General features: G+C 52.8%; 1 long non-coding RNA gene across 1 annotated transcript; it reads left to right on the top strand.

Moving 5' to 3' along the window:
* The first annotated feature begins 7819 nt into the window (after nucleotides 1-7819).
* Nucleotides 7820-10312, top strand: Gm32897. The gene is made up of 3 exons (XR_390956.2): nucleotides 7820-7840; nucleotides 8199-8360; nucleotides 10014-10312. It is a non-coding gene; the product is annotated as a predicted gene, 32897 (long non-coding RNA).
* Nucleotides 10313-13212: the final 2900 nt, after the last annotated feature.

Here is a 13212-nt window from a genome sequence, read left to right as displayed (position 1 = left end):
CACTGTCAGAACCCAAGGCTTTGCATTGCTGTGGCTCATGTCCACTTGGAGACAAAGAGAATATGGGCTCCATATTCATCTTCTGCAGGCCACCCTAGCACAGGCTAGGGGCTGGACAAGTGACAGTCACCACAGCCACCACCATGGTCTCCACCTCCATCATCCCGACCATCACCTGCCGCCATTACTGTCCTTGCCACCACCACGGACACTGTAATTTCTGTCGTAATCACCGCCATCACAATCCCCACTCCATGATGTCAAACATCGTGATAATCACAACCCTCGCCGCCATCAATAGGCTGACTTCACAAATGTTATCACAAACCCACCATCATCATCACAACCACCACCACCACCATCATTATCACTGTTATCATCAGCATCCACATCACCACATGCCACGATCATATCCAGGTCTGTCATCATCACCTCTCCGGATTTTTTCCCTTCCTCTTTCCCAGTCATCACCATCACCACCATCACCACCACCATCACCATCATCACCATCACCACCATCACCACCATCATCACCATCATCACCTTCTCCTTCAACAGCACAATCCGATGTTTTCTTTCAAGCCTGACTCCCAAATCTAAGCCAGAGCTGCTGTCAGGGCAGGAGGGCTCCACTGTAGGGTATTGAGGCCCTGCTTTCAGATGCGCTCAGTGAAGCCCTGAGCAGCAACCAGGCCAGAAAATCTTCCATGTCCCCAGGGGCTGTGTTTGCCTCTGCTCTCTTACCCAGTCAGGTCCTTTGCCTGGAATGTGTCACCTCTGTGAGATGATTCAGTCTGAGATCCAGCTCCCTCTGGAAGCTCCAGGCCCTAGTTTAGGGAGTCTGTTCTGTTCCTGGGACCAGCCCTGCGCACTTAGGCTACGAGCCCTGGCACACAGGGTGCGTGTATCTTCCAGTTTGTACTCTGCTCTCTCTCTCACACACACACACACACACACACACACACACACACACACACACACACACACGCGCGCACCCACACAAACACACTCACACATATGAACACACATGCACACGCACAGTCACACAAACACACTCACACACATGCACACACACACAGTAACAGTCACACACAATCACACACAGGTGCGAGCAAGCACACAGGCACAGGCACACGCACACTGTGTTTCTTCAGGGCAGGCTGAGCCCTCAGTCTTTTGTCCCTAGCACGGGGTGTGGCTCAGGAGTTTCCAGACGTGTCTGACAAATGAGTGAACTAGAGCTGAATGTGTGTGTGTGTGTGTGTGTGTGTGTGTGTGTGTGTGTGTGTGTGTGTGTCCAGAGGGAGGAAGCAGTTGGGGGAACAGGATGGGGTCTCTGTGGGAATTCCCTTGAGTGAAGCCTGACTCCCATACACTCCATTAGCCAAGGAATACCAGAGCATTTGGGGGAAGTGCAGTCAGGGGTCATCCAGCCTCTAGCCTGGCCTTCTCCTCTGGGACCCCCAATCTGGGGAAGGTAGAGGAGTAGGTGGGCCATTATCCCTCTGGGCCTTGTACCCGTGGCCCCCACTGGGCCCGTTACTCCTTTTAGACAGACTGCATGTGGCCCCCACTGAGCCTGTTACCCCTTTAAGACAGGCCGCGCAGCTCCCCTTCGCTTGGTGAAACTGTTCAGTTTTCGGACAGGACAGAGGAGGGGGGTGGGGGGAGGGCACACCTGTTGTGGAACTTGAGAGAAGACTTATTTATAAATGTTCAGGGCTCGGGATTCTTGCAGAGCTGATGTCCGGAGGGGAAGGTCACCAAAATGCTTGTTTATAAAAGCAACAGCAACTGGGAACACCATAAACGGGCTAAACGATGAAATTAACAAGCCATCTGAGGCGGGGCACAGCGGGGCACGGCTGCAACTGCACTGGCCAGGGTGCCGCCACTGGCCAGAGCCCCAGGCCTGCCTCCAAGCCAGATCCCTCCCCACCCCAGCTGCCCTGCCTGCCCCTCAAACCCCAGCGAGCCCCGGTGCCACCCCCTGCCCCATGCCTCTCCCTGTCCCTGGCACAAACTGTTCCTTTATTACCACCGAGTGGCCACTGCTTTGTCCCCTCATGGCCCCCAAATGTACCAAGTTAATGCTAGATCGGGGGTGTGATTTAATTTTAGCTCTGAGAGGCCAGACCTGACTCTCCAGGCTGCCCAGGGAGAGCCTGGGGGGCTCCTGGAAGCCCCACAAAGCAGGCATCCCCACCCCCACACACACCTCCTCCCAGGACTCTCTGTCCAATTCCTAGTTTCAGGAAAGCTGTGTCTTCCTTGGGTGACTGATGGCTGAACAGGTGGCTTCTGGGTAGAGCGTGTCAAGTGAACAGCAGCGAGAAGTGGCCCTTTTATGGCTCACTTTCCCTGCCTGCCTGGCCTTGGCCTTGGCCTTGGCCGCTCACAGCTCTGGGAGCGCCCCACCCCACCGCACCCCATCAGGGCCAACGTTGTGCTGCCCACCAGCAGACCCCACACCAGCTTGCACCCCAGCATTAGAAGACTGTAAGCAATCATGGGGGACATGGGAACTGAGCCCCGCCCTCCTCCACACTCCGACACAATGCACACACTGCACGAGTGTTCACAGGCATAAGGAAAGAATCGCATGAAGAGAGGTCCTGTTCTAGATGCCTCTGCCTCTCAAGCTTCTGCCTATATTAACAAGCATCAGCCAAACTACATTTGATGAAGTCTTACGGCCAATGATACAGTTTACAGCCCTGCCCCCGGCCACATTCTCTCCCTCTCTCATCTCAGGCATGTGTGTAGATGAGATGTCTCCATCCACGCCAGCATCTATCTCCATGTGCCCCGTACTCTGAGAGTGCTCTTAGCATCTTCCTCCTTTGTCTTCCTCCTCTTCCTCCTTCTCTTCCTCCTCCCCTTCCTTCTCCTCCTCTTCCTCCTCCCCTTCCTCCTCCTCTTCCTCCTCCCCTTCCTCCTCCTCTTCCTCCTCCCCTTCCTCCTCTTCCTCCTCCTCTTCCTCCTCCCCTTCCTCCTCCTCTTCCTCCTCCCCTTCCTCCTCCTCTTCCTCCTCCTCTTCCTCCTCCCCTTCCTCTTCTTCCTCCTCCTCTTCCTTCTCCCCTTCCTCCTCCTCTTCCTCCTCCCCTTCCTCCTCCCCTTCCTCCTCTTCCTCCTCCCCTTCCTCCTCTTCCTCCTCCTCCCCTTCCTCCTCCTCTTCCTCCTCCTCTTCCTCCTCCTCCCCTTCCTCCTCCCCTTCCTCCTCCTCTTCCTCCTCCTCTTCTTCCTCCTCCTCTTCCTCCTCCTCCTCCTCCCTTTTTCTGGACCAGTCACTGTCTTTCACAGTTCTCTTCCCCTCTTCTCTCCTCCTCCTCTCATGCACGGCTCCTCCCCCCCATTCCGCCCCTCCCCGCCCTCCCCCCACCTCTGTCACAGAACACCTTCAGCCAGCACATGGCTTCTGCACACTGGACAGCGTAAACGCCATCGTCAGGTCTATTTTTTTCCCTCTGCCTCACTGCTCCAAGTCCCTAAGGAGAATCTAGCTTCAGCGTGTCCCCCTGCTGTGGGCTCTTTGAGAGAAGCAGTCAGTACTCTTGATATCCTAGTCACCCTTGGGCCCTGGCTCAGAGGCCTCTTGCTGTGGGCCTCAACAAACTTCCTGGCCTTTCCTGGGTATGAGAGATTGTTGGGCCCTGGGTAAGAGATCTGGGTGACCTGGCAGTGGAGGGACCAGGGCTGCAGTAGAGGCACTGGCAATGCTGCCCTTGGCTCCTGTGACTGCGCACAGGAGGTCACGGCTCCCTTAAAATGCTTTGGCTTCAGGTATAAGGATGGAGGCTTCGGAGACAAGAGAAGCCCTGGGAACCCAGAACAGCCCCTGTTGGAAATCACCCTCCGCCCACCTCATACTCAGAAGGAATCCTACCCTCTTTCCAGCAGCAGCGCTTGAATTTACAGGTTCCTCCCTATGACTACGTTAGAACAAGACACTGAGACAGACTGGGCAAGTGTGTAAATAACAGGAGTAGTGGTCCTCACACCAGGACAGAAATCAGGTGGGCCCAAGAGTCTCAGCCCTGAGCCCCTCCCCCACGCGCCCTTGACCTCCACTTTCCTTCATGGGCCTCACTCCCTTGTTCACCTATTCATTCACTCATTAGGCCAATGTTTGTCCAGCACCTACTATGTGCCAGCACCAGGTACATTAATCCTACCATCTGAAAGGAAGGGAGCAGTCAACAAGAAAACTGTTTCCTTCCTAGCTAGGATGAGAGTTTAGTTGCTAGACTGCTGCCCAGGTAGACTGAGGCCTTCTGGAAGTGGGAAAAGGGGGAGAGGGGAAGAGACACTTGTGCCTCAAGTCCCTCCCTCATCCTGCAGGAGCGGGAATCCCTACTACCTCTGATCACAAGTTGGACAGATCTCTCTTGAAATAGTTGTGAGAAACTCCTCGGTCGCTTCCCTGGTTGGAAATAGTCTCTTGAAACACAGTGGCACGCCTCTACTTGTGACAGGACCATCCCTGGGGCAGAACCACCTCTGGGGCAAGAGCTAGAAAAAGAAAAAGAAAAAAAAAGACTGTGAAAAAAGACAGTGAAGACACTGAGGCTCAGAGAGGTTAAGAGGATTGTTGACTGTCACACAGCTTGAAGAGCCAGGCCCAGCGTTCCTAGGCCACCTGCCCACATGTCTACCCTCCCCCTTTCTCTTTTCTGTTGGAGCCATTTCTGGTTCCAGAGCAGAGGGAAACAGCCTGCAGCTAGATGGGACAGGTAGAACTAGTGGGAAAAGGTTTTGCCCCCCACTTTCTAGGGCATCTGTCCCCATCTAAGTCCCCTAGACTGGGGCCACTGACCCTCTGTCTTCCTTTCTCTTGAGGAACCACAGATGACACAGCTGGCTGTGATTCCAGGCCCCAGTGCCAGCCTGGTTCTCTCCCTCCAGGCACACTGGGAAGAGAACAAGGCTGGGTCTCTGGGCTCCAGCTTCCATTGTCTGCTCCAGACCCCATCAGTGTGAGTGCGCGCTGCAATTACCCATCAACTCCCCTGCCCCGGGCTGTCGTGGAGGCCCCGTCCCCAGTGATTTGGGGGGAAAGGGGTTATTACAACTTGCAAAACCTTAAATTAAGAATGAATAAGAGCAGCGTCGCATGCCACTTCTGAAAGGCTGCCAGCGGGGCTGGGGTGGTGACAGGCGTATTGTGCTCTGTGCTGTCGGAGGAGAAACTGATGGGGTGAAGACTGGAGGTGGAGGTGTCGGCAGCTACCTGTCCCGGTAGAGGCATGGCTACCTATGCAGGATTCTGCCTGCTGGGTGTGGCTAGTGAGACCCTAATTGTGGCTGTAGTCTGGGGGAGAAAGCACACATGGGACTTGATCTAGATTTGAGTGGAAAGGGTATGTGTGAGCCGAGGTCTCCCTGGGGAGCTCAAAGCAGAGCCTAGGGGCTGAGAAACAGCTCATCAGAAAGGAAAGAGATAAATAGTGGTCTGAGCAGAGGGACTGGGGTGTGCAAAGGTCCTGGGGTAGATGTTCATGGCATAAGGCTGGTAAAGGACAGAAAATAAGGCAAAAGGAGTAGGGGGAAGAGAGGAGGGTTGTAGGGTGGACAGTGGGTAGAGCCACTCTCTGGAAAATTCCCTTGTGAGGGATCTGGGATCTGAAGGATGCAGAACCCAGCCTCACGCATGCTAGAAGATCATGATAGACCAAGCTGTACTCCGGGCCATGTGCTTGCGTTAAACCTGGTCTCTTCGGTGTAGTTCAGGGGCACGGCCAGGACTGTCTAGGGCCTCCTAGAAACCCGAGCTGTGAGCCTGTGGAGGCGGCAGTTGTGTGGACCAGCAAGGGTGGGAGCAGTGGAGAGATGTGGTCAGTCACTGTGAGGCTGTGGGTAGAAGACAGGCTGGTGGCAAGAAAGCAAGCATGCAGCTTAGGGGAGCCCTTAGACCATGCTGGGAAATAAGGAGGTTCAGCTTTCTCTATCTATGTTTAAAATAGTAAGCCATGCCAGGAAGGATGCTTCCGGGGCTAGGCGACAAGGTACAAGGCTCCGATCTGTGGCCCCCCAGCCTGCTCATGGGCCTGTCCCCTGACATAGAAGCCACCGTTCTCTGGAGTCCAGGGCTAGCGTGTGAGAACAAGCAAGAACCGTGATGCCGATGTCCTTAGAGCTAGTACACCACGACTCAGACCCACTGCCCATCTCCAGGAAAGAACCATCGCAGCCCAGTGTAGCAGAACTCTCAGAACCTCGGGTCTGGCCTGCGCATGCTCTGTTGAGTAGGGAGCCGACCACTGGGAGCTCTGGCCTTTCTCTTTGGGCATAAGGTTGAAGGTGGAGGCTCAAAACCCTTTTGCATTCATAGCCCAAGCTTCTCTGATATCTCAGTGAGGGCCCTGGGCCTCCTACAACCAGATGCACCGGTAAGCCAGGCTCCTGGGACCTGTGCAGCCCTGGCTTCCATCTTTGCTCAGGTCTCTCAAGGTCCTTGACAGTGACATAATGGCAGGAGAAATCTGGGGCTCACAGGGGCAGAGTACAGCGAGGAGTTCCTTCAAAAGCCACGCGACCCCAGGCTGCAGGGAAGAAGGGAGACTCGGGCAAGACAGACAGAGAGAAACGGACACAGAGACAGAGAAGGAAGGATGGGGAAAGAGAAAGGGAGAGAGAGGGAGGGAGGGAGGGAGGGAGGGAGGGATACGAAGATGGAGGGAGGTAAGGGAAGAGAGAGAGAGAGAGAGAGAGAGAGAGAGAGAGAGAGAGAGAGAGAGAGAGAGAGAGGCATCCCCTTCCCAGGCCAGGAGCCCAGGGGCTGCTGTTCATATATCTGTCCCTGGAAAATGTATATGCAGCTTATGGAAAATATTAATAATGTGCCTTACACCAAACTGGCCCCCTTCCATAGTGCATGATCTAAAATTAAATCCATTTCAAATATACAGTAGATCGAGTCAAGCTAATATAAATGAAGCTTGATTAACGGGCAGTGCGCTGGCCTCCTCTGCAGGCATGAGGGGGCAGGGCTGGGACCACCTTAGCTCCTCTTCTCTGTAGCCCCCCAGATTCCCCATGGCCTCCCAGCTCCTCTTTACCTGAATACCTTCTCCCTCCTAACCTTAGAACAATCCTGTCATTTGTCCAAAGTGCAAAGTCAGGGGCCACTATTAGAGCGGCGCAGTTGAGCAAGACAGCTCAGCCCCTCAGGACAGAGTTGAGGCATAGAGTTTGTTACACACACACACACACACACACACACACACACACACACACACACACGTATGCATGCACACTAATATACACACATACACATACACACACATACACATATACACACATACACGTGCACACATGCACACACACATACACATATATACATACACACACATATGCATACTCACATACATACACACATACATACACACACATATATATATACATGCATACACACAGATACACGTATGCACACACACGTGCACGAACACACACATACACATATATACACATGCACACACATACATACACACACATACATACACACAATACACACATACATATACATACATGTATACACACACACCCCAGCACCTCGCCTTGCTCATCTGTTCTATAGGCAGACAGCAAGCCCTGCCTAGGGTTGTCTAAGTGTTAAGCGAGCTCGGGGTGCAGGTAAGGTAGTTCTTCATGTTAGTTACCCTCAGAGGCCAGCCCTCATCCCTTCCCAGGCCCCCAACCAGTGGGTAGAACAAGGGCCAGGCAGAATTCCTGCCACTGCAGGGATACACTTGGTGGGTTATTTTTAGAACATTGGCAAGAGTAACCCTGTTACTGACCAAATGTTCCCACATCAGGGACAGACGCTGCTAAGAGGGCACTTGTAAGCTGGACGTGAGGTGGGGAGGGGCGTTGGGGTCACACTGTCGGGGGCGGGGGTAGCTGTTGTTTTGTTTTGTTTTTTTACTTCTTTTTTGTCATTGTTGTCGTTTCTAAGATAGGGTCCCTGCAGTCCAGGCTGGCCTCAAACCCATTATGTAGCCCAGGCTGACCTTGAACTCCTGAACCTCTTGCCTCTACCTCCTAAATGCTTGGCTAATTGGCATGCGTCAGCATCCCCAGCTAGGAGCGTTCTTGAGGCACACACATCCAAGCACAGTGTATGTGGCAGAAGAGAGAGCGGAGGAAGTCCTGGGGAACAGGGTTCCTGCCCAGCCTTCCCCCTCTTCTCATCCTGGTAGGAGCTTGCTCTCGGGCTGCGTGTGGTCATAGAAGCAACAGCAATGTCACCCTTGGAGAGCCCTCAGGAAACACCGGCTTCCATTGGCTGAGTGTGAGCACACACGCGTGTGTGTATGCAGGCGCCTGTCTGTCATGGCCCTTCCTGTAATGTCCTATTCCAGGTACTGTACTCCTTACTGCTCGCCTGACCCCTCGGGCTCAGGTTTCTGGTTCTTTCAGCGAGTGGAGTGGCTTGTTCTGGTTTGCATTTGCGGCACTCCGGATCCATTGACCCTCCCCTATCTGGGAGCCCACCTTTTGTGCAGATCCATGAGAACCGTGGGTGTCTCATCTGTACATCCACTGGCCCCTTAGCGGGGTTTTGTCTTTTTTTTTCCTCCCGGAGGGTATGGAAGACAGAGAGCCCCGCAGGGTGGGAGGGAAGGCTGCTGGCTTTTTCCTTGTCATTGGCCATTTGCTGCCTGCTTCACCAGGCGTGTTTGGAGCGTGTTTGCATAAAGTGGACGCAGGCTGCAATTCCGTGATGAATTCTATGAATACTAATCTGCTACTACCCTTGACCTCGGGGTCACCGAAAGATCAAAACCAAACCATTTAATATTTTCCTTTTGCAGATCAATAGAAGCATAAATTCCCCCTCAATGACAAGTATAATTTCAAACAGATCTATAGGAGGCATGCACGCATTTCAGCCGGGGATGCTTGCTGGCTGCCTGTCTTGCCTTTTGGGGAGCAAGCAAGGAGTCCCGTTCTTCTTTTCCCATTGAGTTTTGTTTTGCCTTTTTTTTTTTTTTAATGGCTCTGAAATGCTATTTCCAGCAGCTGCTGTCATATAAATATCTCTTGTTTTTCTTCTCCTCTTTCCCTCCTGGTGAAAAGGGCAGGGGACCTATTGAAAATTCCGCTTTATCTCTTTCAGCCGGGTTCAAGTACAGGTCGAATAATCGATCCCCTCTCCTTTTCTTTTTTTGAGTTTCCTGTCGTTCTTTTTGGCCAGATCAGCAGCAGAGGGGAAATTGGGAGGGTGGCTCGCTTTCTGTAGTCAGTCCTACGGTCTCCCTATGGCTGCGTTTGCGGTTACGTGCTGGTGCGTGTGAGCTGCCGTGTCTGTGTGTGTGTGTGTGTGTGTGTGTGTGTGTGTGTGTGTGTGTGCTGCCTTATGCACCTGACAACATGCATTCTTTCCAGCCGGATCTCTCACCCAGAACTCAAGGGAGGAAGACTCAAAAAAAATAAAAAGAAATAAAAAATCTGCAAAAGATAACAAGTTAGGAGTGAAATGGGCACTGTTAACATTCGCAAAGCTCCCGGACACAGCCTGTGTGGCTAAGACTGGGGAGAGTCTTCCAAGGAACACATTGTCCCCAAAGATGCTGGACTATATATATTAAATTACATATTTAAAAAATTATGTGTGTGCACACTTGGGTGACATCACATGCCTGTGACCATAGGGCAACTTTACGAAGTCAGTTCTTTCCCTCAACCTTCATGTGGGTTCTGGGGAATCGAACTCACACTGTCAGGCTTGTGTGGCCAGCACTTTATCTGCTGAGAGACATCTTGCTGGTCCCCATTAATTATTTTTTAATACAACTTGAAAAAAGGAAAAAAAAATAGGAGAAGACCCTGGGAGTGAAAAAAAAGAAAGAAAGACAAGAGGAGGCGGGGGTGGGGGGAGCGAAAGAAAAGAGAGATGGAACCGTTAATCTGCCTAGATTTTCCACTTCACAGAGTAATCAGTTTGGAAGTGACTGAAATAAAGTGGAGTGTTCTCCAACCTCCTCCCTCCACTCCACATTTCTTATTTACAGAAAAACCAGGAGCTGGAAGCAATCCCCCTGCCCCACAGATTGCCCCCATGTCCGCTTCTGAAGGGACCAAGAACCACAGACCTCCTCTTCAGAGGCCTGCTGCCTGGACACCCGTGTGGCATCCGCCCTGAGCTGGAGGTGCAAAGCCAAGATGATTTAATTTATAGAAAGGACAAAGATGTCGTGTAGCAGATTTAATCATCGGAGAGTTTAAAAAAAAAATAAGGACTGGGCTAATGTCGTAATTTACATTTCAGGATAATAAAGAGGGAAAGGCAGAAAAGGAAGAGACCCATAGCCTGCTAAAGGGGATGGAGAGGGGAGGCTGGCCAGGGGGTTCTGCGAGCCCAATAGATTTGCCTGGAACACCAATAAATTTTAAAACAAACCCAGAAAGCTAAAGACAGCCCCTGGAAAGTGCTGGAAAATGAACCATCGATTTTAGACTTCATCTGCATTTTGTATTTTAATAATGCTCTCTCTGTCTTTCCTTTTCTCCCTCTCTCCCTCTCTCCCTCTCTCTCTCTCCCTCTCTCTCTCTCTCTCTCTCTTTTGCAAAATATAAAAGCTGCTCTGATAAATATTAATTTGAACCATCATAATGTATTTGAAAATTCCAGCTAAAATGTCACCACATGGAACATTAATGTAATATTTCAAGGCCCTGAGAGCAATACTCATATTGATTGCATTTATTTCACTCTAGGGAGGAGAGATAATTCTTCAATGTGGGACACATCTGGGAGCCAAGGAGGCAGAGGCTGAGGGGAGAAACGCGAAATTATATATGGTCATAAAAAATACAAAACAGAAAATCCTCCTCAAACTCTCCTCTTCAGCCTAGCCCCACCCCAAACTTGCCATTTACATCCCCCAGCATGCCCCGGGGCAGTGCAAGGACTGCTACCCGTGAGCCTTTGGGGCAGAGGTCGCAGGACAAAAGCTGAGCGACCTCTGCTCAGGTGCCACCATCACATAGGCCCTGCCTCCAGGAGGCCAGCGGCATCTCAAGGGGTCTGGAGGGACAGAGGAGTCAGAGTCTAGCTGGGGTCTGAAGCTGCAGGGTGTGAGTTAGCGTGTGTACAGTTGCTGTGGGGACTGGGGAAGGAGAAAGAAAGGAGTCAGAGGAGAGGAGAGGAGAGGAGAGGAGAGGAGAGGAGAGGAGAGGAGAGGAGAGGAGAGGAGAGGAGAGGAGAGGAGAGGAGAGGAGAGGAGAGGAGAGGAGAGGAGAGGAGAGGAGAGGAGAGGAGAGGAGAGGAGAGGAGAGGAGAGGAGAGGAGAGGAGAGAGAAGGCAAGCAAGACATCAGGACTAGACAGAGGGCCAAAAGAGAAAGGAGAGGAAGGACAGACAGGAGACAGAGGGGGACAGATAGGAGAGAGAAGGCACAGAAGAGGAAGAAGATGGGCCCAGAGGGGAGAGCAGGGGAGGGGGAGGCGGAGTGGGGGCACCGGTCTGGAGTCCCAGCTCCTTTCCCTGTCATTAAGGGTATTGACGTGCTCAGGCGTCAACGAGTCTTTGTACAAGTGAAAGGAAACCTGATGCTGCTGGTGACCCTGAGCCCACGCCCTCCGTGTCTCCCTCCCAACTCCTCTCCTGGAGCAGAGTAAGAGGTGGGAGCTTTGAGAGCTGAGATGACTCGGGCTCCTGCCATCCCGGGTTGATCCCAGAGGGTGGCTAGGCAGGGACCCCATAGTTTGGATTCGTGCCCCCATCCAGGTCTCATCAAAACCCTCCTGACTTCTTGGGTGACTGAGGGTGAGAGGAGCTGATTTCCGTGAGGCCTTGAGGGAGACAGGGAGAAAGGCCAGAGGTTGGAATGTTCAAAGTCAGGTTCATCTTTGCACACTGTCACCGCCTCTCAGAAGCTCTCTCCCGGTCCACCATGCCCGTGGCGCTCGCTTATACAGTGCACGCTTACCTGGGACTATCTGAATTATCTGCTTGCTTTTAAATGTGTCTCCCTGACCACTTGGAGATGAAGTTTTGAAAGGACAGGGACCAGGCCTACCTTATTCACCATCGCGTCCCCTACACCTCGCCCGCCCCGGCCAGATGTTCCCTAGTGCTGGCTGACTTGATGGAAGGAAAAGAGGATGCCTGGACGTACAGACGGATGCTGCAGGCTCTGCCCTCACCCTGAACCAGCCCCTCCTCGCCCCCATCCGGGACCGCTCCCCGCCCGCGCCCGCGCCCCCGCCGCCGCCTGAGGCTGCGCCCCCCGCCTCCCCGCAGCCGTCATTCGCGAAGCTGCCACAATATTGTGAAGGCTCCGCGCTCCCGCTCCTCCGCGCAGCCCGCAGCCCGCGCGGGGGAAGGCGAGCGACGCGGGCTGCCGATGAATAATGCATGACTAAGGCGCCCCCTACCGGCGGTCGCGGGCAGCGCGCGACCCGGCCCAAACGGGCCCCCACGCAGCAGATCCTGCAGCCCGGAAACTTCGCGCCCCACGCACACCCTCCTCGCTCCAGAAACCCCAAGACTGATCAGGAAGCGAGGCTACCAGAATCGGGGAACATGCCAAGCGTGAGATCCATGTGTGCGGTGGGGCAGAATGGGGAAGCCTGGCACCTCCAGGGCCTCTGAACCTGGGCTTGGGCTAAGCCTGCAGTGCAGCCTCCAGGAAGGGCAAGCCTGGACAACGCAGGGTCTTAATTCAAAGGAGTGCAAGCAGTTTCACAAGTACTTCCAAGTTGCTGTGGAATATTTATAAGTCTGAGGTGTGGGGGAGGGGTGGAGCACAGTACAATAATATATAGGCATGAAAATGTCATAATGAAATCCAATCCTTTGAAGAGTAAAAAATACAAAGGTTTTTTGTTGTTGTTGTTGTTGTTGTTGTTAAGAAGATGCAGCTGGGTGTGCATTTGGAGGCAGAGAAGGAGGATCTCATGAATTCGAGGTCTACCTGGTCTACATCGTTGAAACCCTACCTCTCCTTGCAAAGGGGATGGGGAGATGCTCTGAAGAGATAGGTGGCTCAGGGTTAAGAACACTCGCTGCTCTTACAGAGGACCTGGGTTAGACTCACAGCACCCACAGCTCATAACCATTTGTAACTGCAGTTCCAGAGATCCTATGCCCTCTTCTGGCCTCCTCAGGCATCAGGCATCCACGTGACATACACACTAATACGCAGGCAAAACACTCATATACATACAATAAAAATAAATAAATAAAAATCACCCTTTGGAGGATGA

This window comes from Mus musculus, chromosome 4, assembly GCF_000001635.26.
Source record: "Mus musculus strain C57BL/6J chromosome 4, GRCm38.p6 C57BL/6J".
NCBI lineage: Eukaryota > Metazoa > Chordata > Mammalia > Rodentia > Muridae > Mus > Mus musculus.
This window is presented reverse-complemented; position numbering and strand designations above follow the sequence as displayed.